General features: G+C 40.2%; 1 long non-coding RNA gene across 1 annotated transcript; it reads right to left on the bottom strand.

Annotated features, from left to right (window-relative positions):
* Positions 1 to 718: 718 nt before the first annotated feature.
* Positions 719 to 24564, bottom strand: LOC147243870 (uncharacterized). The gene is made up of 4 exons (XR_015110381.1): positions 24350 to 24564; positions 22594 to 22693; positions 16712 to 16807; positions 719 to 1475 (listed from the first exon to the last, which is right to left on the bottom strand). It is a non-coding gene; the product is annotated as an uncharacterized LOC147243870 (long non-coding RNA).
* Positions 24565 to 25273: the final 709 nt, after the last annotated feature.

Raw genomic sequence — 25273 nt, 5'->3', positions numbered from 1 at the left:
AAAAACGCTTTTACTTCAGACGGTTGCTTCCCCTTCTCCTGTTGTCTTCTGTGCTTTTCTCCAGCTCGTGCTATCTTAGTATGATCGCTCCTGGGGGTGGTGGTGATCAAGACTGGTCTGGTAATATTGCTCATCATCATTTAAATTAGTCCTGAAGCATTGGTTAGAATTGGCCTCGGGTAAAAGTGAATTTACGGTCCAGTTGAGGAATCATTCACCAGTACACGGCCTCATAACGTGTACCAGGAAAGCCATTATCATACTCATTTGCTGTGGTTCCACACTTGAATTTGCAGCAGTGACAGTCATCATTGATTTTCGCTCCAGCAGACTTCACTTTAAGATACAATTTTGTTTAGTTAGCTGAGATTAATTGTTTTGAGTGGTTTACTTCAGGAGTTTGTGTTGGTCAGACTGACCTGGGCATCTTCAATTCAGTGCTACGCATTGATCCTTGTTGGCCAACTATGACCACAAAGGTGAGATATCACCTCTGGATAGTGGGTCTTCATATCGCACAAATTCTTTTATTGGAACCTTTACTGGAACAGACATGCTGCATTTTCCCACTTATCCTGCCGGGCCTGTGGGCTCACTCACACGTCAATTGCTCCTGCCGTCTACTGCACTGCAGGTCATGGACTGTGTACACAAGAGCTGGCTGTCAGCATGATCTTTTTCAATCAGGAAATCGTACACAATCATCAAGCAATGACTTGAGTTGCAGGATTTTTTAATTTTCATGGGCAGAAATGCAATTACTAAATTATAAAAGGAGACTGACTGTTATTAAACTTGACTGACGCAATGAACCTAAAGTTGTCCCCTTAATCTAAGATTGGTTTTATTAAAACATAAATTAGAAACTGGTATTAGCAGCATTTGCATTTTGTTGTTGCTGCTTGTCAATCTGGCCTCTCCCTACTGTTGCCTGATATGGCTTTTGGTCTGATGACCCACTTGAACACAGCTTTGGCTCCAAGTTCTTCAAGTCTTCAGGTTTTTATTGGCTAAATTCTGTCTGTGTTTAAAATAAAACGCCATTTCAACATACTGAATATGGGCGATATGGGAATTGTACTGTAATTACAAGCCAGAGACAGATTCCTTCCAAGTCCAAGTCACATCTCAACCCCCCCATCCTCCTTCTCCAAATGTGGTAGTTATGACCCCCCATTATGTCTTTTATTTAAGATAATAGCAGACTAACGTACATCTGACGCAGCTCAGCTAACATTAAACATGTTTGTTAACCTCAGTGTTACATTCTTACAAGTGACTGACCAATTCCAATGCATTCCCAGGTGCCTGATACAGTTTGAAGTGATCGATCCATCCAGCATACGTAATTTTGACATCACAAACTCTGAATGTGGCAGTTCTTGTGAAGTTTCTACACACGGAATCTATGCCAAATGTTGCAGATGTGCTGCTCGCTGTGGTTTTCTTGCTGCAGTATTTGTGGCTGTGCACACCTGAAAAATGGAAGACACAGATAGGCATGAGGCATGAGGGAAAGGACATTCATCTTGTCAGAGAGTTCACAAGTTCAACAGTCCTATCGCCTGAGGCTGTGTCTCAGGTCTTTAGAGGATGATTCACGTCAAGTGTGTTGGACTCGAGTCCACATCTTCATTTGTCATCTGTCTTTTGGCTGGCAAAAAAAAACACATGTACCTTTCAAGAAGCACCCCCCCCCCCCCGTATGTGTATGGCTACACAAATGTCCCCATCAAGGTACTTTCTTATTTCATCAAATATTTAGCATAGAAATGATGATAAAAGCAAAAAAAAAAGATTGCTCTGCTGCTGGAAGAAAGCTTGAAATCTCGGTAGCAACAGTGACTGGCAGCTCTCAACATTACCACGAACATTTAACCTCCTACGATATAATTACAGCCAAACCCTGACAAGTTTGCACTGATTTTTCCTCATTAGACATTCCTGCTCCTTGTTCAAGCTTATGTGCAGTCATTTTCACCCTAATGAAACCATCTTAATCACTATAACTCATGCAGAATGCTGCCAAAACATCTGACTGACCTCTCTGAGCCGATATCGCCCGATTGTATCAGCTAATTATATTTCATGCAAGCTGGCCAAGGTGTCAATCATGCAAGCCTTATAGTCAAAGCCTTTGCAGTTTTCTTCTTTTGATTGATTTACCCTTCAGAAATGCCAGTGATCGGTTAGTCATACATTTTAAATGTCAGTATGGGGGTAACAGTTGGTGAGAAGCAAACAAAGTCAAACTGACTGTGTAGGTGGCAGCTTCAACTCAAAATTACTGCGGATCTCACACTGCGGGTCCAGCTGTGTCATTAGAGAACTCGCAATCAGCACCAACACTGCTTACATAAAAGAAAGGAGCATCTTTAAGTGTTAAGATTCCTTTTACCAATAAATACTTTGATGATTTCATTGTAACAAATAGCCTTTAAAGTCACCCAAAACATTTACATTTTCCCTGCATTCGACTGATAAGGTTTCCCTGTCAGCCTCCTGCAGCCACAGCACTCACATTCCTGTGGGATGAAAATGCTCCATCCTTGAGGACACCGAAGCTGTAACTTATCTCATGCATCTACATGCCATGTCAACGATATTTTAGTGTCAAACCAGAACAATCTGACCTTGATCAGGAATGACATATAGCCACAATTTATGAACTGTCACCACTCCCTGCATCTTTGATGAATAATAAACCAAGAAAACTGACTCCAATTGCACTTGATCAGCATTTTAGTTTTACATATGTCTTATTGCTCCAAATATTAATGCTGTCAATGAGGTATTCTTATAGTCTCATTTTAAAAATTTGATGTGTTAAGATGTATTTTTTTACTTTCATTTAAAAAATGTTAAAAAATCCACTAATGTATATAATGCTGAGAAATAGCAAGAAAGTATCTTTAAGTGTAATTTTAACCATGTTAAATTACTGTTGTTATTGCGTAAGAAAGGACATGAGCAGCAAGGCTTGTGATTATATAATTCAAGGCAATTTGTCAGAATATCAAAGGTGACTTGCAGCATCCCTCCTTCCTGTTTTATTTCTCCATCATATACTGCATTTAACCTCTGAGTGGTGTTCGGGTCTTTTCGATGTGAGATATTATTGGCCTTGGCTCATTTTCTCTTTTGAACATGTAAATAAACTAATTTTCACATTTATATTACATCATTAAATATGTGTTGTTAGGGTGTACTGCTGGGCCCCAGGGTAAGACAAGTGTTGGCATTGTAGGTAAAGAAAAAAGTTAACACTGCTGTGTAAACCTTCATCCTGTCTTCCTCTCAGTTGAGTGTGTGTTTGAGCATGTGTGTGCGTGCGTGTGGTCACTTGTGATATTTTTCATTTCGCTGTACAACACTTTTGTTATCTTGATGACGCTGAACCCAGACAGACAGTCTCCTCCCTGAGGAGACGGCTCTATCTCGGAAGAGCTGGCCAAAGCTTTGATAAGACCTCTAATCGAAAGAGGAAGAACCTGAACTAAGTGAGTGATGTTATTGTAATCAGAAGGTTACTGGTTTGATTGTTCAGCTTCCCAGACACCATGTCGACGTGTCCTTGAGCTCCTAATTGAGTGTGTTTGAGGACCACAAAAGCAGAGAACGCGCTACATAAATGAAGCCAATTATTAGTACTAAAAATAAACGTGTTGTGTGGCAGCACTGTATGTTTTGCAATTGCTCAGTTTTGATAATGTAACCCTTTGTATATGGCATTGTGGAGCATCCCTCTTGCATGACACTAAAAAGGCAAATCTTCAATTTAACAAAGTCATTTGAAGTGCATAATTAGAATTAATTGAAGCAAATATCATGCAGAGAGAACTTGATACAGAGAAAATTTACATCATATTAACATGCATGGAGAACACCAACACAGTCAGACATGCCTCATTTACATAATTTCTTGAGTTTGAACACATACCCCAGCACACTTGGGGCACACCTCTGGTCATCCGAGAGGCTTCACCACCAACTGGAGCATAATGACCAACAGCAGTCCTCGGAGCATAGTTGTATAGATGCAAAACGACCACATCTACTGTTTGTAACCACTGTCAATCCTGTGATCGACCAACAACGCCATGTCCTGCTGCTCACTTCAACTGTTGACGTGTAAATGATCTTATTATATTGCACAGGCCACAAAAATAATCATTACCTAATACAACTGATGCATGGCACTCGAGCATGAGACACCACTATAAGCAGACAGGAACCCAGCATGAAACATGATAGCTAACTGGCTACTTGAGGTGCATAAACAACAAACAATTTTCACACATGCATGCTTGTATTGTGCAGTACGTGCTGTTGTGTGTTTGTCCCCTCTAGCATTTTGCATTCCTACTGATTGAAGACCTTTAACCGGAACAGTAAGTACATTTGAATATTTGGATAGTGTTGAAGCATAACTTCTCATACTCTGTATCTGAACTGTTCAGAGGTCTTCAAGCATTTTGAATAATGCATGAAACAGTAACTTTCAGGTCAATGTTGGGGGGCGGCAGTGGTAAACACAGCATCAATATGGATAAGTCTCATGCAGCCTCATCACTGGAGTCTTGGCCAGTTCGCTCCCTCACTCTCTCTCACCTCAGCCACATTGCCATCTCACTCTTTCATTCTCTCTAACACACAAACTCTCAGCACTGGTAGGGTGTGATTGCATAACACTGACGCTCACAGCTGCTGGTTTATCATTTATTAAAGCCTCTTTCAGTGGCATAATTTGACGTTCACAGTATGGGACAGTAATAATTCAGGTGACAAGCTGAAAAATGTGAGGTGGACCAGGAAATGGAGCTAACGGAACTTAAAAGAGGTGTGTTCCTCCTTCAGTATCAGTGTCAAGTGAAATAAGATGCTGAAATCATACAAGCGGGTGACAAATGTGTTAAATTAGAGCAGCTTCAGTGTGCCCTAGCATCGCTTTAACACATCTCCGGAATTCCACTGGAGAGAATGAACTGGAATTTTGACAGACCAACAATTCTTTAACCCGAGACAGCATACAGTTGGTCTCAGCCCTTGCAACTGCCCGATTGTGTGATTCAACTTCAAAGTTAAACACCCACAATGTGACCTAAGGAACATGTGCAGAACTCTTAAGCCATTTTAAGACCAATTGAAGCGTTACAGTTGCATTATCTTGGTATGCTAGCTTCAGTCAAGCTATCACAACACACAACTCCTCCCAAAAAAGGGGCATATAGGTCATAAATAAGTGGTGTAAATGAACCGCATTGATGTTAAAGTGACATTGCTGGAGTAATTATGGCCCCAGGAAAGTGGTAAATCAGGGGCCATCAATATAAAGACAAAATCTGTGTTACAGGGCAGGCATCATTAAATTTTGGTGCAGGACATCACAACTGCAACTTAACCTTGGAAAAATCCAATTTACATTTTTAAAACCAAACCATAATCTCATCCTAATGATCAGCAAGTGATTTTTACCTAACTTACCTTAATACAGCATCTTAAATCATGCTCATGTGTCATATCGGGGGACTGGGACTAGCATGTCCTTTTTTAGGATGGGAGAAGTTTCCATTTCCTCTGCCCAGTTTCTCACCTCTATTCCTTTTAGTTTCTACTTCAGGATTGATTTAATTGTCACCATCTCATCTCATCAAGATTAGACACAAACATACCTAATATATTGCAAACTGAGGTTATGAACTCATCTAACACTATTATTTAGAGGAAGTAAGACTAAGGGCCCTTTTGATTCCATCATCAGCATTTATTGTATGCCGCTGCGTTCTGGCCCTGGATCAAAGTCACGGCGGAGATGATCATCTCAAAAGGAGAGACCTTGGCTCTTTCACAAAACTGATTAGCAAACAGTGTCAGTCAACCAGAGGGCTGCTAACTTTGAAAATGTATGAATCAGTGTTGAGCGGTACCTGCACATTTCATCCTGCTAATTCAATTATCGGAGAGCAACAAGGACAGAGGGATGCTGGTGACAAACTTGGGATTCAGAACATGACAGAATGGAGAAAGAGGTGAGGGCAATCGAACACGAGAGGATAGGTGGGAAATTTGATCTCTGTCCTTCAGAGGTTCGTTAATCATTTTACCTGCAGAATAATGTAATTCATATATTTCAAAATGGAAAACAACATTACAGAAAAGTGCAGAGACTGATACGTATTTTGCACGAACTGTAAGACTGATTGTGAGTCAACGGTAGAGAGATTTTAATTGCAAAAAGAGGAACACATGAATGACTTTGCCCAGGCCAGCAAAAAAGGGAGGTCTTAAATCCTATCTTCTGTTCTCTTAAAATCAAATTCACTATCATACACTCACTTCTGGTGAGGCTGAACCATATGTTCAGTCATGGTGCTCTGGATGATGGATGTATGAACCACGTAGGTTTATGGGGTGTTGGTGGGAAGACAGGAATGAAAGCCCCATTTCAAGGTTCTGACAGTGACTTCAACCCTTATTCTTAAGGGACAGGATGAAGAAAGACTGTAATGAGAGGAATGACTGCAACGCGCAAGGCCCCTTACATTTTACAGTCACCTGGAAGTAACAGTTAAATGAAGGATGGGTTTTTGGTAAAACCACTGGAATTAATCAGGCACCCTGTCAAATGAATAAACAGATTCTCAATATAATAAAGAATCTGTAGGAAGGGAGCAAATGGCTGGTCTGCCGTCTGGATGTGTGACTCTCCTGACTGATGTGTTCAGCATCATTGAGCACTTCAGATGAGGTTCCCGGTTCATCCTGTCAAAGGTGACAAAGTCTGCAAACTCTATTGTCATATTTTCATCTAATTAACTCCTTTTATCCAGTCCAAGAAAAAGGAATTCATTCTGATTCTGTGGATGCACTTTTAATTGGCTGTGCAGAAGCAAAAGCATAAGAAAAATGATTTGAAAATCCTCCAAATCGATATGACAAATGTGCTGCAAAAGGAGAAAAAAAACAATGCACTGTCACCGCCCTCGGCATTCATCCTTAACCATCGGGCTTATCACCATTTCCAGCAGTGAGCAAATTCCTGATTAATGGCTGCCACATGTCAGCTACGCAAGTCATCAGGGTATGCTCGGTTGCATAAGAATGGGCAGGGTGTGAATTGGATGCACAGAACCAAGAGCCCTGGGTTTCCTCTGGGGAACACTGTGTATGTTTTTAAGAGTTGGAGGCCTGGGCTTAACTGACCTATCAAACCTCAAACATTTGACTTCACACATTCATAGCAAGTGAGCAAAATAGAACATCATGTTCTGTACGACCGTTACGGTGACCTTGACCTCTAACCATAGACCATTCTTAGGTCCTGGTGGATGTTTAAACTATTGTAAAAGAAATAGTCAAGGGATCCCTGGGTGTGTTTGTGTGAGGCGATGGTGATGTTCGACCACCAATTGTTCGTGTGCTCTTACGGAGGTGACAGTTACCTTGACCCTCTGACCAGTTTCTCAGTTCATCCTTTAGTTCCAGTGGGCATCAAGGCATTAATGTGAATGCAACAAAGAGATGCACAAACATACACAAGGCACACCAGGACAGACATCACAAAAACATAATTTCAGAGGCCTAAAAACTATTTGGAGTCAGCTCTTTTCAGATAAGAGTGCTAATCCTGGCTAGCTCAGCTTCTTGAATCGATCTCACACTGGTTGTGGTGTCACCTACTTGTTGCTCATCCATCACAGAGTCTCTTAATGAGTCATTCCTTGGAAATTATGATGTCTGTACAAAAGTCCAAGGCAAACCATAACAGCTTACCTTATACATATTATCACATAGTTATACCAGCCTGGACCACAGTCATAGACTGACGTTTCCATCCCTGCAGCAATGCAGTCTGTGGAATACTTTAATGTTCAGACAAGGGTTGAAAAGCTCTCAGAGCCCTTGTAGCAACATCAAGTCATTATTGTAAATGCATCTGCTTGGTAACATGATATGAAAAGACTTGCACAGCCTTCTTTGAAAGAGAGTAATCATATTGTACTTCATGAGAGCAACGTGCTTTAGCCACCTGCACATCTTTCATTTGTAATTGCATTAATGATGCAACATTGCTGATGTGGCTTGGCTGACTGCTTAACCACATGGCCACTGAGCGTGCCTATTATACTTCAGGCTGATCATCTGTGTCTAGCTGGCCACTTTTGCGCCACATCTGTACATCGTGTTCACTCTGTGATGTAATGCTTCCTCTTTGGAACCATTTGGTTGCCACACAGCCTCTGTCAGAGCAGCAAGGGCAGGTCCGGCAACATTACGGGGGGATGTTGGGTCACACAGATGGCTCGTTCTGCCCTTAAAAGATTTTTTTTTGTTCACAAGTGAACACCTCATCACGGACGCACACGAACACCCAGAAATGAATACATAAAAATGTATAAATTGTAAAATGGAAAATCCACATTTGTGTGGGATGATCTAAAAAAAGAAAAAGAAAATCTAAATACTTTTACACAGCTGTCCCCAAACTAGTGGGCTTGATAGGTCATCTGCGTACTACAGACACAAATCTGCTCTACAACAAAATCCCAGAATCAAGGGCTTGCATGTTAAAGAAGCCACAAATATCTACTTCTTAAGACGCTGGCACTAATTCATGAGAGGACAAAGAAAAAAATTACCTCGTCTCTCTGTTGGTTCAATCTTAATACCAGATTACATCAAGATCAGACATCTGTCCCACAAGGATCTGAATAAAATGCACAATATGATTTATGAGGTACTCAGATTAAAAGTATCTGTTTGCCAAAGTGTGTTTATATGTCTGGATTGCTTTAACAGACATAAACTGGATGAGGAGTTATTGTGAGTGGGTTATTCTTTTACTTTTAAGCTTGAGAAACAGTGGTAGTCGTACATAGATCATAAACAAACCCAACAAGCTGGTACCCAGAGGGGTGATTCTTGACGGAGGGAGGAGACAGATGGCAGCTCATTCCTGACAGTTCAGATCTGTAGTGAAATTGAAAAGATAAAACCTAACATTGTAATCAAATGTTAGATCAGTTATTGTTCCTCAGAAATCTCACATGCAGAAAATAACTGCTGTATGTTATTAAGGTATTACTATGGCAGATATCTGTGCTGATGAATATTAAAAAATAACACTTTTATTCTGTCCCAGTGTTAATTTGAAGCAGGCAACTGGGCCCATGAAGAGTTTCAGCCTTTGAAGCCAGTTCTACATCATGGCCAAACTATGTAATTACAAGGGCTGAGCAATTTTATCGATTCTGCGATACATATCAATATTTTGTTTCCCCTGAGAGTATCGATTTTTCAGCCGTGAGTATCGATACATGAAGCCCCATTCAAATCCCCCGTGTTCCGCACTTTGCAGGAAGAGCACTGAGGTCTGCCAGCCGCTAGTGTTGCTCTAGAGCATTTCTAGATTCAGGAGAATGGTGGCGAGCATTGTTCCCTCTAATTTTTCATGTGTCTGGGTACACACACAAGCTCCCTGAGCACACTGAGGATCAATGTGAGCAACATCAGTCGTATCAAATTAGAGCAGCAACTTCTATTAGTTTATTTTTAATATTTTTGGGGGTTTACAACTCAACCGCTGAGCTACCATCACCGTTCTCTCATCTCTGCCGCACTGTTGTTAGCAAGCTAACCTGCACGGTGCCACAGCGCGTATGGGCAGGGCACATACGCAAGCACAGTCAATGCTATGATTGGCTGCGTAACCTAAGTGAACCGTATCGTATCATTGGCTGGACACCTGTCACTCATCGAGTCTATGCGCTGCATAGATTTTCTTGTGCGCTGAGAATGTGCGAGCGGTGCGAAAATTGCGCAAGCACGCAGTTTAGAGGAAACATTGGCGGCGGGTATAAATCCAGCGCCTGTATGCTAAATTACGGAGCCCATTGCCTACTTTATTTGTCAGGATTTGAGACCTTATTCGGTGGTGGAAAACACCGGCTTTAAGCGATGAAGCCCCGCTATGCTATAGTCACCCGCAAATTGAATTATTGGCTGCCATGGTTTATTTCTAATTAATCTGGTGGCTGGAGTGGCTAGTAGCTACCTCATATGTTCAGTGTCAGTACTAAAAATGCTGCCAAAGAAGGCCACTTGCTGCACCATTGTTCACTTTACTTTTCAAAAGCTTGCAAGCTACAATTTGAACTCAGTTTCAACAAATGAAACTAATTTTCTCACCACATCTTTGATTCTTTTTGTCCAGCATTCGTGAGCTGCCAGAGTGAGCCATATATTGTGTAATTGATTCTTTCAATTAATTCAATCCAAGTCAATGGAACACTCACAAGACGTCTCCAAAATCACTTTGTCTCTTTAAAATCTTTCATAAAAGGATGTAAGTGTATTGAACTGTATCGAGAGCTGAATATCGTGATATATATCGTATCGTGAGCCGAACAGCGTGTATCATATCGTGAGATTACTAGGGCTGTAGCGATGCACTAATTACAAGTATGGCATCCACTACATGACACACAAGGGCCTAAAACAATATTTACCCATTGATTTGCTGTTCAGTGCAGCTGTACACCTTCACTAAATGATTCACGTAATTATCAAAATTTCATAGGTTAATCCAGATTAAGCTGTAAATTAACAGATTCAGTAGACCGGACAGTGTTGTTATGTGGATGCTGAACCTTTTTGCTTCTATTGGGATGAATGAAGCCTCACCACAGATGCCGTCTCAATTTTTTCCCCTCAATTCATCAATGCCATAAAGTCAGTACAGCTACAATTTTACATCACTGCACAAATGAAAAACTACATTTTCGAAAATAGAGTGGGATGAAGAATACATTGGCCATAACAAAGATAAAGCCACAAATGAAAGGAACCTACCAACATGCAACTAGCAGTATTTTCAAAAATATAATACACTACTGATACCACATGGTCCCTCGGAAACAAATGCACCAGTTTTTCTAGTCCTGCCATGCGTCAGATCCTCCCCCTATTTGTCCAGCAACCAGTAGGACAGGGGCAGGTAAGATGTGACATTTAGAAAGAATGATTTATGACAAGGGGTAAGGGTACATTAGCAGAATATTTGTGGCCATTCTGGTATTGTGGTTTAAATAATTGTGCGATAAATGGCTTTTAATTGATGATTTCAAAGTCAATACTTCATAAATAACTGAGCTCATGAGAGAAAGAGCCCACAGTTGCACCTTGTTATGACTCTGAACTCTGCAGACCACTTAGGGCAAAGTACATTCACAAAACATGGACCACCTGCACACTCAGAGTATAGTTTGTTCTGTTGTTCCAGCCAGGAGTATGACCTCTATGAGGACAATAAACAACAAAAAAAAATTCCTGTGGGGCTCAATGGGCATTTTCGCTGTTAAAAGCCAGTAGCAGCGGAAGTACCATAATAGAATTACATCAGATCCTTTTCATATTCTATTTTTTAGGGGAAAAAAAATAAAATAAAAGCTTATGTCGTAACAGACGGTTCAGGATTCCAGAGCTTATAGACTCAGAGGTCAGTCACAACTCAATCCATTAAATTACAAATACATGTTTTGCATACTCCGCGTGTAATTCTGGTCAGTGACTCCCAGCTACTGTCATTTTCATGTGTCAAGATGGATGCATGCGTGACTTGGCTGTGTGTGAACTGGCCTTGGAAATCCTGCAATCTGTTCACTTCCTTGTCCTGATGATACACAGAATAGAAGCGGAGGGGAGAAATCATAATATTATTATTAATATAGTTACAGATACTACAACAAAAAGTCAATTCATAAGGGATTTACTTTAATCTGGCAGGGTTTAACGATGGCAGGATTATTTACTGTTACGCAGGAGGCTTAAGGTGTCACATGTTCATGGAGTCTAGGAAATGGATAGGGCTCTACATTGGTGGGAAACCTTTGACATCCATTTACCCTCCAACTGACCAGATTACAGATTACTTTGATGATTAATAACTGATAATGAATGACCAGGATTTGAGTGCATCTATGCACATTGTGGAACACTCAGCAAACCAATACTATCTCTCTCTATCTAGCGATAGATCTATGTATATCTCTCTCTCTCCCTCCATCCATCCATCTACATCATGTAAGAGTAGAAGAAGCTTACAACCCAAGCTCACATTTTCTGATAAAATATTGTCATCTCTTTCCAAACATTTTTGTTCCTCAAATTTTCTGAAGGGAAATTTCACATTCTCTAAAAACCCTCTAGAAATACCTGGTGATAAACTTTTTAATCTCATTTCTGCAGATACGTGAAGCCTTTATTAGATGATAAGGGTGCACTTTTGTGTTCACGGCCTAATTAAAAGTGCATGAGATGATGAGCAGGCTCAGACCTGATCCCAAATGCTGGAGTGTGCAGCTGTTTGTGTAGGAGCAGACTAATGTGAGCACTGAGGTGAAAACATGCCCTGCCGCACCAACTAGGTGGCGCTGGAGAACATACACTTACTATAATTCTTGTTGTAGTATATCACAACAACAGTGTCCTTGATGTACATCGAACAATGCTTGCTCCATTAGACTTACTTCCTGTAACCACTAGTGGTGCTATGACTTAAAATCAGCTAGTAGATTTCAGACCAGCACAGGCCAAGTGATGGCAAGTTACAGCAGTTTCCTGTTCAATAGCAAAATATCACAACTAGCTACCTCGTCAGAGTAGCAACGTTTTAAAGAAAACCAGTCATCAGATGCATCTGTTAAACTCACAAGGAAAATAAGTGTAAAACAAAAAGACATCATTCCTGGCTGCCACCAGGCGGTGCTAAGACTAATATGCCCAAAAAGTGAATGGCTTCTTTTGTGACACATACTAAAACCCCCCCTCTGCCTTGCTTTTGCATAAGTATGCTGATATTTCCTCCAAAAGATGACCTCCACAGCAGACAAACCTATAAAGAATTTAAGAACTAAACACACTATACTGTGTGTAATAAACTATTTAAGATCATAGACACAAATCTAAATCTTAAGTCAACATTTAGAGGGCCAAAAATGTGTTGGCTATCAAGAAAAAAATATAACGCTAAAGCCCTAATAGGGATTCACAGCTGACCTAGAAATATTTACAGCCATTTGACTGATATCACATAGAGTGTAACCAACAACCTAAACTTATGACCTCACAGTTAAATTATAACCAATTGCTAATCACACTAATGCAAAAATCAATGTGTTTCAGTCTAGAGTGGAAAAGCTCCCAGCCACGGCTGTCATCATGCAGCTAATGCAGAGAAATGGTGGTTAACCACAGCAACGATAAGCAACTGGGGCATTTTAATGCTGCAATCTCACGTGCAGTCACATGACACAACGCTCGAAGGCCATTCAATGCACAGTGAGAAACAGCTACGAAGTTACAGGGAAATAGATGAGATGGGTGCAGCAATTTTCTTCCCATTAGCAATGACCAGTTTCCAATAAACACAACATTGCTAAAGTCAGAATGGCTTGTGTGCACCCAGTGAAGGTTATGTTCCATTATGTATCTGGTCACGCAACCATTTTTATAACAGGTATTACAGTAGCATGTAAATGATCAGTCAGTAATTGATGTAGTATGCTGAATATAGGCGTGCATATTGTAATTGACATTTCATTAAATTTGAGTAGCAAAATAATGAGGGGATGTGATGTGTTCATATCAGCTCTTGAACCTTATTAAAGCAGGCAGATGTGACTGGGTACCTTTCAGCTCTCATATGAATGTAGAATTAACCTGGCAACAGGCACAAGCAAAAACACAACATGAAGTGTGTGAAACACAGTAAATAAGTTCAACACATCACACACTAACTAGAAATACACCACTTCTATGCCTCCTTAATTTGTACCTCACCATGCTTTTTTAAAAAAAAAAAAAAAAAAGGTGCTGAATCAGTCTGACTGCCCCATTCTCTTGACACTATCTCACAAACACTTGGAGGGAATTTCTCCAAATTTGTTTACAAATGCTGACTGGTACTCAAGGACGAACAGGATCTGCACAACAAAAATGTTACAAGGAATCTATATTTGCAGTTAGGGATAATTTTATAGTTGTTTTGAGATACATGCAACAGAAAACTCTACATCAAAAAACTCTACATCAAAAGGGAAACCGTAATGTCACAAATTATAGATTTACTTTATGTCTTTTGTGTCAAGAACTCATTGATGCATTTGTGTGAAATATTTTGCAATGCAGCTCTCTACACACACTGAATATAACATGAGGTGTGCACAGAGGTGAATTTCTGTTTTGCCTGTAAATCACACACACTAACATTTTGCAAATATAAAATTGCCCTCAGTGTAAACTGATTACCACTTTGGCAATCTACTCTGAATGACCATTTATCTCTGTAAATGGTCAGTAACCTTCCATGTCTGTGGTGCTCCATCATTCTAATGGAGAGTCCAGAAATTAATTATTATTACACACATCATCCCTACAGTAAAGTGGAACCTCATTACATAGCAAAATAACAATGATACAGAGAAGCTTAATGGGAAGAGTGGTGAACATTATGTGTCGCAGAAGGGAACATCCCAACAATGTCAGGCATGTTGTAGCTAATGACACGGTGCTCTTACTCAGGCAGATATGATGGTGTTAGCCCGGGATGTAAGCAGGGATTTGATCAAAGCCCAGGGAATTGACTCAAGAGCAAGAGTAATAATATCACAAAGAGACACTTGCAAGAAGAGACACTGGATAGCAGGCAGGTCAGCCACACATGAGTTCAGCAGACAGGAGAGAAATCCAGACACGGTCTAAATATACTGGGAACAACAAGAGGAACACGAGCAACACTAAATATACTCGAACATGGAACGGTTTGACAGTTTGGCTACAACTATAACCAAGACAGACTTGACCAAAAAAAAATATCTTGGTGGTAAGTGTAAGATCAAAGCAACAGACAAGAACTGTATTCTTTAGGTTTGAAGAGATGTAGCTCCATACATCCCCTGTGTCAAATAAATTAGCATGAGGGGGCTACAGTAGACCAACTTTTTTTTTTTTATTAAACAACCATTTCTCGTTTCTTTCCAGCACACACTGCCTCATGTCAGAGATTAGAGGGTAAGGATGGGGCTTGATTGTAAGGAAACTAAGCGTATGAGGTGGGCAGGGTGAAAACAGTGCTTTTATGTTCTGTCCTCTGTATGACAGTCATGGTGTTTTTCCTCCCCCATGAACAGACGAGAAAAGTAAAGCCACCTTCAGGACTATCACTACTCCATTTCACATTTGCATGCTGCCTGATCTATTCTGCGAATGAACAGGTGCCATCTTGGACCAGTTACACTGTCCTTGGCTGGCTGGAAAATTATTAGGGCTGCAATAAACCAAAGAAATTCTTGGTCAACTGAAGCCCCGAAAATTTCAACAAAAAAAAAAAAAAACGACTAATTTTATATATGAAAAATATACTGAGTCAACTATCAGCACAAAACCTGTTGAGGAATATTTAGACAATTGTTTTTATCACGTTATAATAATTGACCGACGCTATCATTTGTCCTGCGCGCAGAGCGAGACTGAACGGAGGAGCTCAGCATCGCGGCTGAGACACAAATAGACTTTTAACTTAAAACTTTACTCTTAAACACAAAAGGCAAGTCCACAGTAAGAATTTTAACAATTAAAACAAAACAATTATCAGACTAAAACATTGAAATATCAATTCTGATATGTTCATGTACTCAAAACTGACGGTGCAACCTAAGGTGGACAAGTTAGCTTACCGTTTCTAGGTGATACGCCGTCGTGTTTGTAGTGGAGCTGTGATATGAAAACTGTTGTTTGCAAACTTTGCATTCAACTTTTTTTCCATTATCTATTTTCATGAAATGCTGCCACACTGCAGATGTCTTTGACATGGTGGACGAGGACTGACTTCAAATGAAACTGTCAAAATTAAATATACGTTCATCAAACCACCAGACGTTGGCCTTCTAGTACTCTTCAGTCTGTGTCTCTAGCGGGTCGGGCTTGTCCTAAATAGCAAAAACAAGGGGGGTGTTCAAAGATAGTTATCTGTGAAACAGGGGTGCTTTCGGTACTGTCCTCCTGATGAAATTAACGAGGCAAAAAAAATCGACCAATCAGAATTTTGGTCGAACCAGAATGTATCGACTAATAAATCGACCAGTCGACTGGGAGATTACAGCCCTAAAAATGATTACTTTTAAATATTCTGTGCCGTTACTGGAAGAATGCACAGAACTTCACACGTTTTCACATCACAGTGACCCACATCTTGTACTGAATGATAAACAATGGATTTACTGTCTGTGCTGGAGTGTATATTTTTTTGTGACAATGTATGAGTACAAGAGGGTTGGTCTGTGACAAAAGCATGCACCGTTACACCACTTGCCACAAAAATCCGGAACCAGAGTATAATTCCAATTTTAATTTCATCATTCAGTAGAAGTCAGCTGCTATGCATTTTTTGGACACAATATGCACAGTTCAAATATTTTGCATTAAAATGTGAAGATCTGGACTGATTTGCTTTGGATTCAATGGACAGGAATACTAAATTGCATTTGTTTCCAGCAGGAAAAATTTTTTTTTTTAAATCCTTTTCAGCATTATAAGAGAGTAGAAAGGTTACTGTCAAGGCTCATTGCATCAATTCATTTTGCTCAGCATTGTACTCTCCGGTTGTGTTTACAGCATGTATGGTTTCTCCTGGTGGGGTCCTTCCCCATCTTACCATTCCACCTGCAGACCTGGCTCAGCATCCTGATCAGATGCCTGCTTCACTCTCCACACCCACTGGTTCGAAGACTCAACTCAACCCCTCTGGTTGCTGTGGAATCATCGGAGGCAAAGAACTACTTTTAGGTTCAAAATGACTCTTATAAAAGTCCATTCATGAAGTAACTGATTCTGGCACAGAGTACATTTGTCAACAACATCCAATGAGCACAAGGCCTTGACCTTTCGTGGATGTCAGGTCTCCCTTTGCCCCTTCTTTTGTTCATATTGTAGTCTGGCATTTCCCGGAAAGTATTAATCCTGGCTTGTTCAGTCAGATTAATGTTGGAGAGAGAAGGAGCGGATCTGGTTAAAGGATATTGTACGTCGTCCTTGATGCAGTTATCAGATAATCTGCCGATCAAGGACCCCTTAAGAGGACCCCTGCTGCATGTGTGGGATCAAAGACACGACTCATTCAGCGGGAGGAATTGCATCAGAGACTGAAGATACAGAGCTTCTCATGGGCTGATGTATTCACAGTCGAGTGGGTAATGCATGTGGATTTTTATATCATAACTGTAGCGCATCGCAAGACTCTGGATTAAACTGAAGATTTATGGTGTGTGACAAATTAATACTTCCAGTAAAAACCAGAGAGAATGTCTGCATGGAATTGAAGATGAATAATTATCATCAAGTCTGCAAATTTAACTTCAATTTATCCAGTATCCCTCTCACTGCAATTTATCGTAATTACGTCTAGATTCAAAATATCAACATCCTATTTCAATTTGAACATTTTACGTTCTCTCATTAATACGGAGTAAACAACCTGACTTGGGAATTTCAGTATCTCAGAGTTTTTTGTAATGTGAATATTCAAATGTTTAATACACAAAACACTTGAGTGTCCATGTTTCTGTAAATCGACAACAGTGCAACTTTGATGCAAATCAAATGAAGTCTGGCTTAATTCTTTTAAAAGTAGCTGACGCTATGACTATAACTTATATTCAGCTTGTAGCAGTCTTTTGGTCAGGATTCTGAAATGAGACTTTTTTTCCCCAAAGTGACCCATTGCTAAATTCTTAATTCCTTTCTGATAAATTTTGTGATGGATCTGGTTGACCCACTAGTAGGTGTACACCAAAAAACATCTGTTTTCCTTTTACCACCAGGTGGCGCTATGGCTAAGTTACCGCTAAATTTAAGGGATTCTTCCTCAGCCCACCCCAAACTACACCTCTCCACCAAATTTGAAGACATTTAAATCTGCAAATATCATAGAAAACATTACCCCTACTGATGAATCAGCACTGAAATGAGGCTAACTCGTTAATTCAATTAAAATGTTAATAGTATCATCACACAAATCCTATAATTTTCTTATTATTATTATTTTGTATTTGAAATGAAAAGGGAATAATTAACAGGGCTGGAGCGCCAGGTCTTCTTAGCAATAAACCAAAAATGCTATGCTCTACACCACTGGTTCTCAAATGGGGGTACGTGTACCCCTGGGGGTATGTGGAGGTACTCCAGGGGGTACGTGAAGCTTTACAAAAATATATATACATTTTTTAAAAAAGCAGTAAGCTTAATAATAATTAAGTCTTGAGAAATAATTATATTTTTAAAAAGTTTGATAAAATACAAATGTTCATACACTGAATTTTATATTCAGCATTCAATTTTAATATCCTTAAAAAAACAGACTCTCCCAAAACCAAGTTAGTTTGACCCATTGATCCAGCATCATTCGTCAATAACCTGCCGTTGCCATGACGACGCACTGTAACGATGGAGATGTGGCTAAAGCTTTGCAACAAGCAGCAATGCGGCTGAAAATACAGAGAAACAAAGTAGAAAAAAAAAGGCGAAACCAGAGCTGACGAAGTACCGGAAGTAGGCACCCAAGGCACTGTGTTTTTTTTGCGGGGAGCAATTAGCCGACGCTAGCAAATCATTGCTATTAGTTGTTTAACTTTAATAAATCAGACACTGATGGCACAGCACTGTACCTCCTTTATTTTGTACCAAAAATGTTTTGCGTATGTCAGGGGGTACTTGACAAAAAAATATTTTAAAAGGGGGTTCATCACTGAAAAAGGTTTGAGAACCACTGCTCTACACCCTGCTACTATTTACTTTGTTTTGCTCTGTGTTGAAAGCAGATTTGGGATCATGGGAAGGACACAAGAGGAGGGTAAAGATGCAGGAATAAAATAAATCCCCCAAGTGTAATTGGTAGAAAGATGTGATCCATGACGGAGATGATGAAGCACCTCCTGCAGCAGTTCATCGATTGGTGTTTGAAAAGCATCAGCCAAGTAAAGCCTGGTAGATCACGAGTTCAAGAAGCAGACAATAATCACGTGGAATTTGTGTTATTTCACTCTCATGCATGCTGAGTTTCTCTGCATTCATCCCTCTCCTCTCAAAATTATTTTGCTTAAAATCAGGATTCTGTGTGTGTGTGTATAAGAGAGAGAGAGTGTGTGGGTTACAAGATAACAAGAAGCCTCTAACCTCTTCAGTGAGGTCAGCGGAGACGTCCAGCACTCATATCTGAGGTTAAACGCTATGTGAAGGCAAGGTGCTCCGGAAAGGTTCAAGTGACTCATAGCACATCTGGGTACCACACGCACCAAGGAAGCCAAAATAGAAGGAAAAAAAAACATCCTGCCAGACAGAAGAAATGTCTAGTTCTCAGCTTGATCCCTCCAGGCTGAGAGGAAAAGATCCTGTATGCAGTCTGTTGCTCCAAGAGCTCATGGGATTGATTATTCAATCAACTGATCGATAATCATGAACAGCATCAACAAACCAATTGGTAATCAAACCAGTAAATCATTATTCAAACAAACTAATCAGTTACTGGAGGGGATTTATGACTTGGAAGAGTGGCACCTTTTGAGCTCCAGTACAAGTTTACAAACAAATTATAGGCAAATTGCTTGTAGTAAGTTGTTTTTTTTTTTTTAATTGTTAATTCCACAACATTGCTCGCAAACTCTAAACAGACTGAGCCGTACCAAAATCTAGTCTGGTACTCTTAAAATTGTGATGAGTTTTTCCTCCTCATTCCTCCAGGATTTGCACTGATGCTGCATCAGTTGACAAAAGCCTGACTGTGAAATGATAGGGAGAGCAAATTTCCAACACTGCTGTTATGTCAATTTACGTTGTTACGTCGTACACGCATGGTTCAGAAGGCCAACAGGATGCATTTTGCTTCAAGGAAAGCTAATAGCATGGATGAGGCTAAAAGCATTTCTCACCTGCTGCTTGCTCTTATCATAATAATAAAAGTGTAAGTATGGATTTGTTACATTTTGTTTTCCAGTGTTTAATTCAAGCTTGATGCCTCCTTACATAAAGTAATGATCCCTGTCTCTTCAACACATTGAGGCTGACAGCGTATCATTTAAACACTGCTAGGGATTGGTAATCTGTAAACCCAAGTATCTGTATTGGTATTAACGCTGTAGACACAAACTATTTTGTAGTTTTGTCACTCGTGTGATATGTCTTATGATGTGTTCCTGAACCAACAGGATGGCAGCAAAATCCCTGTATGCATGAGGAAGAAGAAAGGATGCTGCTGTCATTTGGGACAATGAATCAGAGAAAATGTCCCCTGAGCAGTTGCTTTCTGGAGGGAGTACAATGACAGAGTGAGAAGGGATAAATGTTGGCCAGAGTGGAGGTGCTGTTGGATGTTATCAATCTCAGTAGCACTAGCTAGCAATTTTGATTCTACTACCTGACCACCTTTGACCTTCAGTCATTGGTTGGTCAAGGTCATGCTTGTGGTGTTGCTCATGCCTGCCACACCGCAAAAATATGGCACTGTGACTGCTGCATTGGATGCTCTGATCGTCATAACAGATAAAAATACTACCTGACCTCAGCATAAAACGAACAGAGAGCAAATCTACATGATGTATGTCACATTTAAGCATATTTTGATGTTGATTTAATGACAATTGCAATATCAAGATGGAATGTAAATATTCTAGATCACTATTATCATTTTCATTGAGAAAGCTATGATTGTTAATGTTATCTTCCGTCTGTAGAATATGATGTATATGAAGGATACCTCTGCCGCACCACAATATTTAGTTAAAACAACTCAATTAGCCTTCAACAAATTTTGAACATCACGATTTTGATAAAATTTCAATTAAATGTGCAGCCTTCATTTGCAGGTTCACTTCCTAATGTAAACAACTTTCTCTATGTGGGTAAAAATTAGCACTGCAGTCAAGTCATACAGATTTACACTTAATACACAAAACTACTACTATCTTTTCTATCTATAATATCTTTTTTCTGGCACAAACCAACATAAAAAAGGAGCGCGGCTGTTGTGTATGTATGTGTGATCTGTAGACAAATAGAGTGGGCAGATGCAGGCAGAGACAATGCAGCAGAGAAAGAGGCCAAACAGCAGCAGGGCAGCCTTTGCATTCTAATTAGAGTCCCTTGTTTTGGCTGAAAGCTCCTGTCCAGCAGGCCAGGACACTGCATCTCATCAGGGCTTACACAGTCACCGAGTAAACACACACATAGACTGAGCCAAATGAGTGCAACTTAGGACAGTGGGGGGAGATGTGCTCAAACTGAAAATGAGGGGAGACCATAAGGGGTCCACAATCAAACTTGGAGGGCCACACAAATTCGGTTAAATTGACATCCTCAGAAAGCAAGTCTTTTTAACTGGACTGTGACCTTGCATGAGCACCCGAAGGAAAGTCACACAATTTAATTTTGAATGTCTTGAGCAGGCCGTTAGAAATTGAGATAAAATGGCGGGAGTGAAGATAAACACTTATTTGATTAACCTAATGAAATTCGATCACATGAACAAACAATGTCAGGGAGCTTCCTTTTTGTTATCCGACACGCGTTGTGCATACAGTAATTAATTACACGAACACTGTTTCAGACAAGGATAAAAGAAGAGCAATTTCTAGCTTGATATCATCGGCAAAGTCAAAGCTAACCAAATTCACGTGCATCACTTTGAGAGTTAAACCTGACAGCATAATTAAAAATGGAAACCAGGGCACAAACAGTTATTGCCCCTCTATCCTTGAAAAACATATTTCTTTTACTCAAGTATCCTGGATTTAAACACAGATGCCACCAAACCCATTAAACTTCACGGTGTGGAGAATAAAAAGTAGCTCATTAAGTCCTTGATGAATAGTAACCTGTTAACCAATAAATCAAATGTTATGACCATTTATGAGATTAATTAAAATCTAAATGGTAAGAAATAACCGATTTAAAACCCATTATTTTTTGCAGGAAATTGTTCGGTGTGTAACTGTAACAACAAAGTACCAGACAGGCTGCTGCACACCCTTAAATACATCCTTGTCTCCTTGTGGTTCAACTTATACGGCTGCTAAGTTACATTAATATACCAAGGACAGCGTGTAACTTACATGATTGTTGATGTGCACATTCAAATTGAATTTGTATTGGATGACATCACTGCTAGTTTTGTGTCGCAAGTCATTTCAAGGTTAAATGGCATGTTCTTTCACCGTGATGTTGAGATAACAACATAGGTGGGTTTTACGTGGGACCTCAACCTCTCCCTGACCTACCACAGTCAATTCAGTCAGTATCTCAATCTAATTACTAAAGTGAAGTTTTTTTTATTTACATGCTATAATGGAATACAAGTTTTCTGGAAAAAAACACCACCACCATTGATTAAACCTCCACTGTTTTACGCTGCTGAATCAGGGGTTTGAGGTGTGCACCACACAGGGATCCTGAATACTGTCTCCATGGAGCTATTGTCATGTCACAACCACACAGTGTTTTCTAAGTTTGTGGATCCGCAACACTTTAAAAAAAAAAAAAATCATTTACCTTGTCAGGCAGCTGGATTCCCAAGAGAATTTGTTTTAGCAGGATTCAAGTTACGTGCTTGTCCGTCCACACACCCCATTGGTTTGGGCCAATCAGCATCCTTCGAGGAGACAGGGGTGTGGTTTCAGATGCGATGACAGTAAAAAAAAAACTATAGAATCAGTTGTATGCCAGCTCTGAAGTTAAAAAAAAAAATTCTCAAAAAGATGTTTTCATTATTCTACCAACTGGCTTCTGTATTTTACATGCATTGTTGGTTATTGGCCACTTGGGGATTCAGTGAGCCAAAACCAGCTTGTGTTCAGCAAATGCATGTACAAGCAGCAATTCAAATTTTTTTTGGTGTAAGAGAGGACCTGATTACAGGAACGTAATGAGAATTGGTCATGTCACATATTGCATGATATAAAGTTGCCATGGCAATGGAGCCAGAATGTATTTTTTTTATATATATATACCGTATATATATTTCTGAGACTCTGCAGCTATAACAGTCATACTGCATTAAGTTGCTAAAGTTATGGATTGTCCTGTAAATACAGATTTACAGAGCACTGGATAGTGTTTGGTGGAACCGAAGAAGGTCCGCTATTTCAGAGAGGATTTCCGAATTGACTTTTGGTTTCCAGTTCAAAGGGGTTAATGGACACTCAATGCCTGTCAAAGTCTGTTTTATTTTTTTCCTTTTTAACAGAAGCAAATAATGTTGACTGCCTTTCCGATACCAGTGTTTAAGGATGCTAATCAGGCCATGCAATCATCCCATCAAGCCTGGGTATCCCTCTAATTAAACAGAAGTCCTACAATTTTAGCAGCTGAGTGTTGGATGAATGGATGGGCTCAGTCCCCCAGCCACAATAAAGATTTGACGAGCTTCATCCCACCTGTGAGCAATGTATAGAGGAAGATGCAATTCAACACTGGCTGTATGTGTATTCATGATCAGGTAATCAATTTGCATAATGCTACCCAACATTCTGGAGCTCGACTACATTAATTAGAACACTTCATCACTCACATAACAGTGCAGATGTAATGTGTTAATTTACAGGGAAATTCTGTTCTATTTCCTTGTGTGTTTGGGTTGATAGAGGCCGTAATGGTGGGAATATTTGCGTTAGTGAGCCACAAAAGGTAGACTTCAACTGTTTGAGTCAAAATCCACTAAAATGTTTGTGGCCTTAGCTTTTTTTAAAATCTCAATACACAACCCTACTGCACAGGAACAGAAAATGAGCCGCATTGACTGCTCACCTTTCCGGCTGATTCTACAATAATGACAGGCAGCTCAGTGACACTGCTCAGCGTCGCGTCGACGCGTCGTGACGTAAACGCCAAGGATTGTGATTGGTCCGCTCAGAGGAGGTCGCCGAATGCATGAAGAGGTGGAAGAACCTCCGCGACAAATATGTGCGTCTCCGGGAAAAAAAAATGGCCACAAGAAGTCATGTTTGTCATGTTCAAAGTTTACAGTTTGATTAATGAAAGCAAACAGTCGTTCCAAGAAAAGCACTGGACTTTCTGTTGTAAATAGTTTTGTTTTGTTTTGGAATCCGACAACAGCCCCCCGAAGCCATACAAAGACACAGTCACACACCCCTAGCGGCTTGGCGGTGATTTGCAGAGCAACGCGTTCCCTCGACGCAGAACATCGAATGTTCAAGGGTCTACGCCGTCGCCGCGACGCAGAAGCATAAACCAATAGTGGAGGTGAGTGTGTAGTACACAGCGTGGCCGCTAGAGTCTTGGGTCTTACCTCAGGTTAGCTTTAGCGGTTAGCACCTGCAGGGAGCTCCACAACTGCGGGCGGTTCAGACGACGTCCGTAGACGGGTTCTTGTTCAGGTTTTTAGTTGGTGAAGGGTTTCAGAAAATAAAAAATATAGTCAGCTTTTAGCTTCAAGACGGGAAAAAAAACCTTACTTTCATATGGCGCATTTTTCAGCTCAGTGCTGACACACACAGGCTTTTAGTACTCATCAGCACACCTGGGCCCCTGCGTTTAGCACTAAGCCCCGCCCACTACCAGCCAGCAAAATGGAGAAAGTAGGAATTACAGATATTATGAATTTGTCTTTGCTTTACAATTTTCACGATATGGGTCTCTTAACAGTAACACTCACCATTCAAAATCTTGCGACCGGCTAAAACACTATAATTTCCTTTAAAGTTCATTAAGTTCTCAAAGCATTGTTAGATCTACATCAATTACTAACACTACAATTGGTAGCGTTTGTCAGAAAGAGCTGTATTATCATTCATTCCTATCATTACCATTATAAACCATGTTAGTCGCAGCTGCACCACTTGTATAATGCTAAATATGGAGGTTTACCACAAGAGACCGCACATTCAGGGATTTCTCGTGTTAAAAAAGTATATTTTGCAATTGAATATTCAAGCAATAAGCTGCGGGATGGTTACAGGCCTACTCTCTGTGTTTACCACATGACAGTGAATCAGGTTGCTTTGGTCATTATGGAGAAGGACAGCTTTTGTTGCCAGAGTCGTATCTCACATGCTAAAAAATTAATTTCCTCTATATACAAGTACTCGCACTGAATCATACATAAATGAGGGCAGTGCTCCTTTTGATAATGGACTGACGGAGCGACTGAGGCATGTGTCACCCTGGCGTAACCCCAGTGAGCCCGCCTTTCAAAAGGTAACCTCAAACCACC

The sequence above is a fragment of the Aulostomus chinensis genome, chromosome 19 (genome assembly GCF_037954235.1).
Source record: "Aulostomus chinensis isolate RoL2024-O1b breed Wild chromosome 19, RoL_Achi_v1.0, whole genome shotgun sequence".
In the NCBI taxonomy this organism is placed as follows: domain Eukaryota; kingdom Metazoa; phylum Chordata; class Actinopteri; order Syngnathiformes; family Aulostomidae; genus Aulostomus; species Aulostomus chinensis.
The sequence above is the reverse complement of the archived record's forward strand: the minus strand, read 5'-3'. Positions and strand labels throughout refer to the sequence as shown.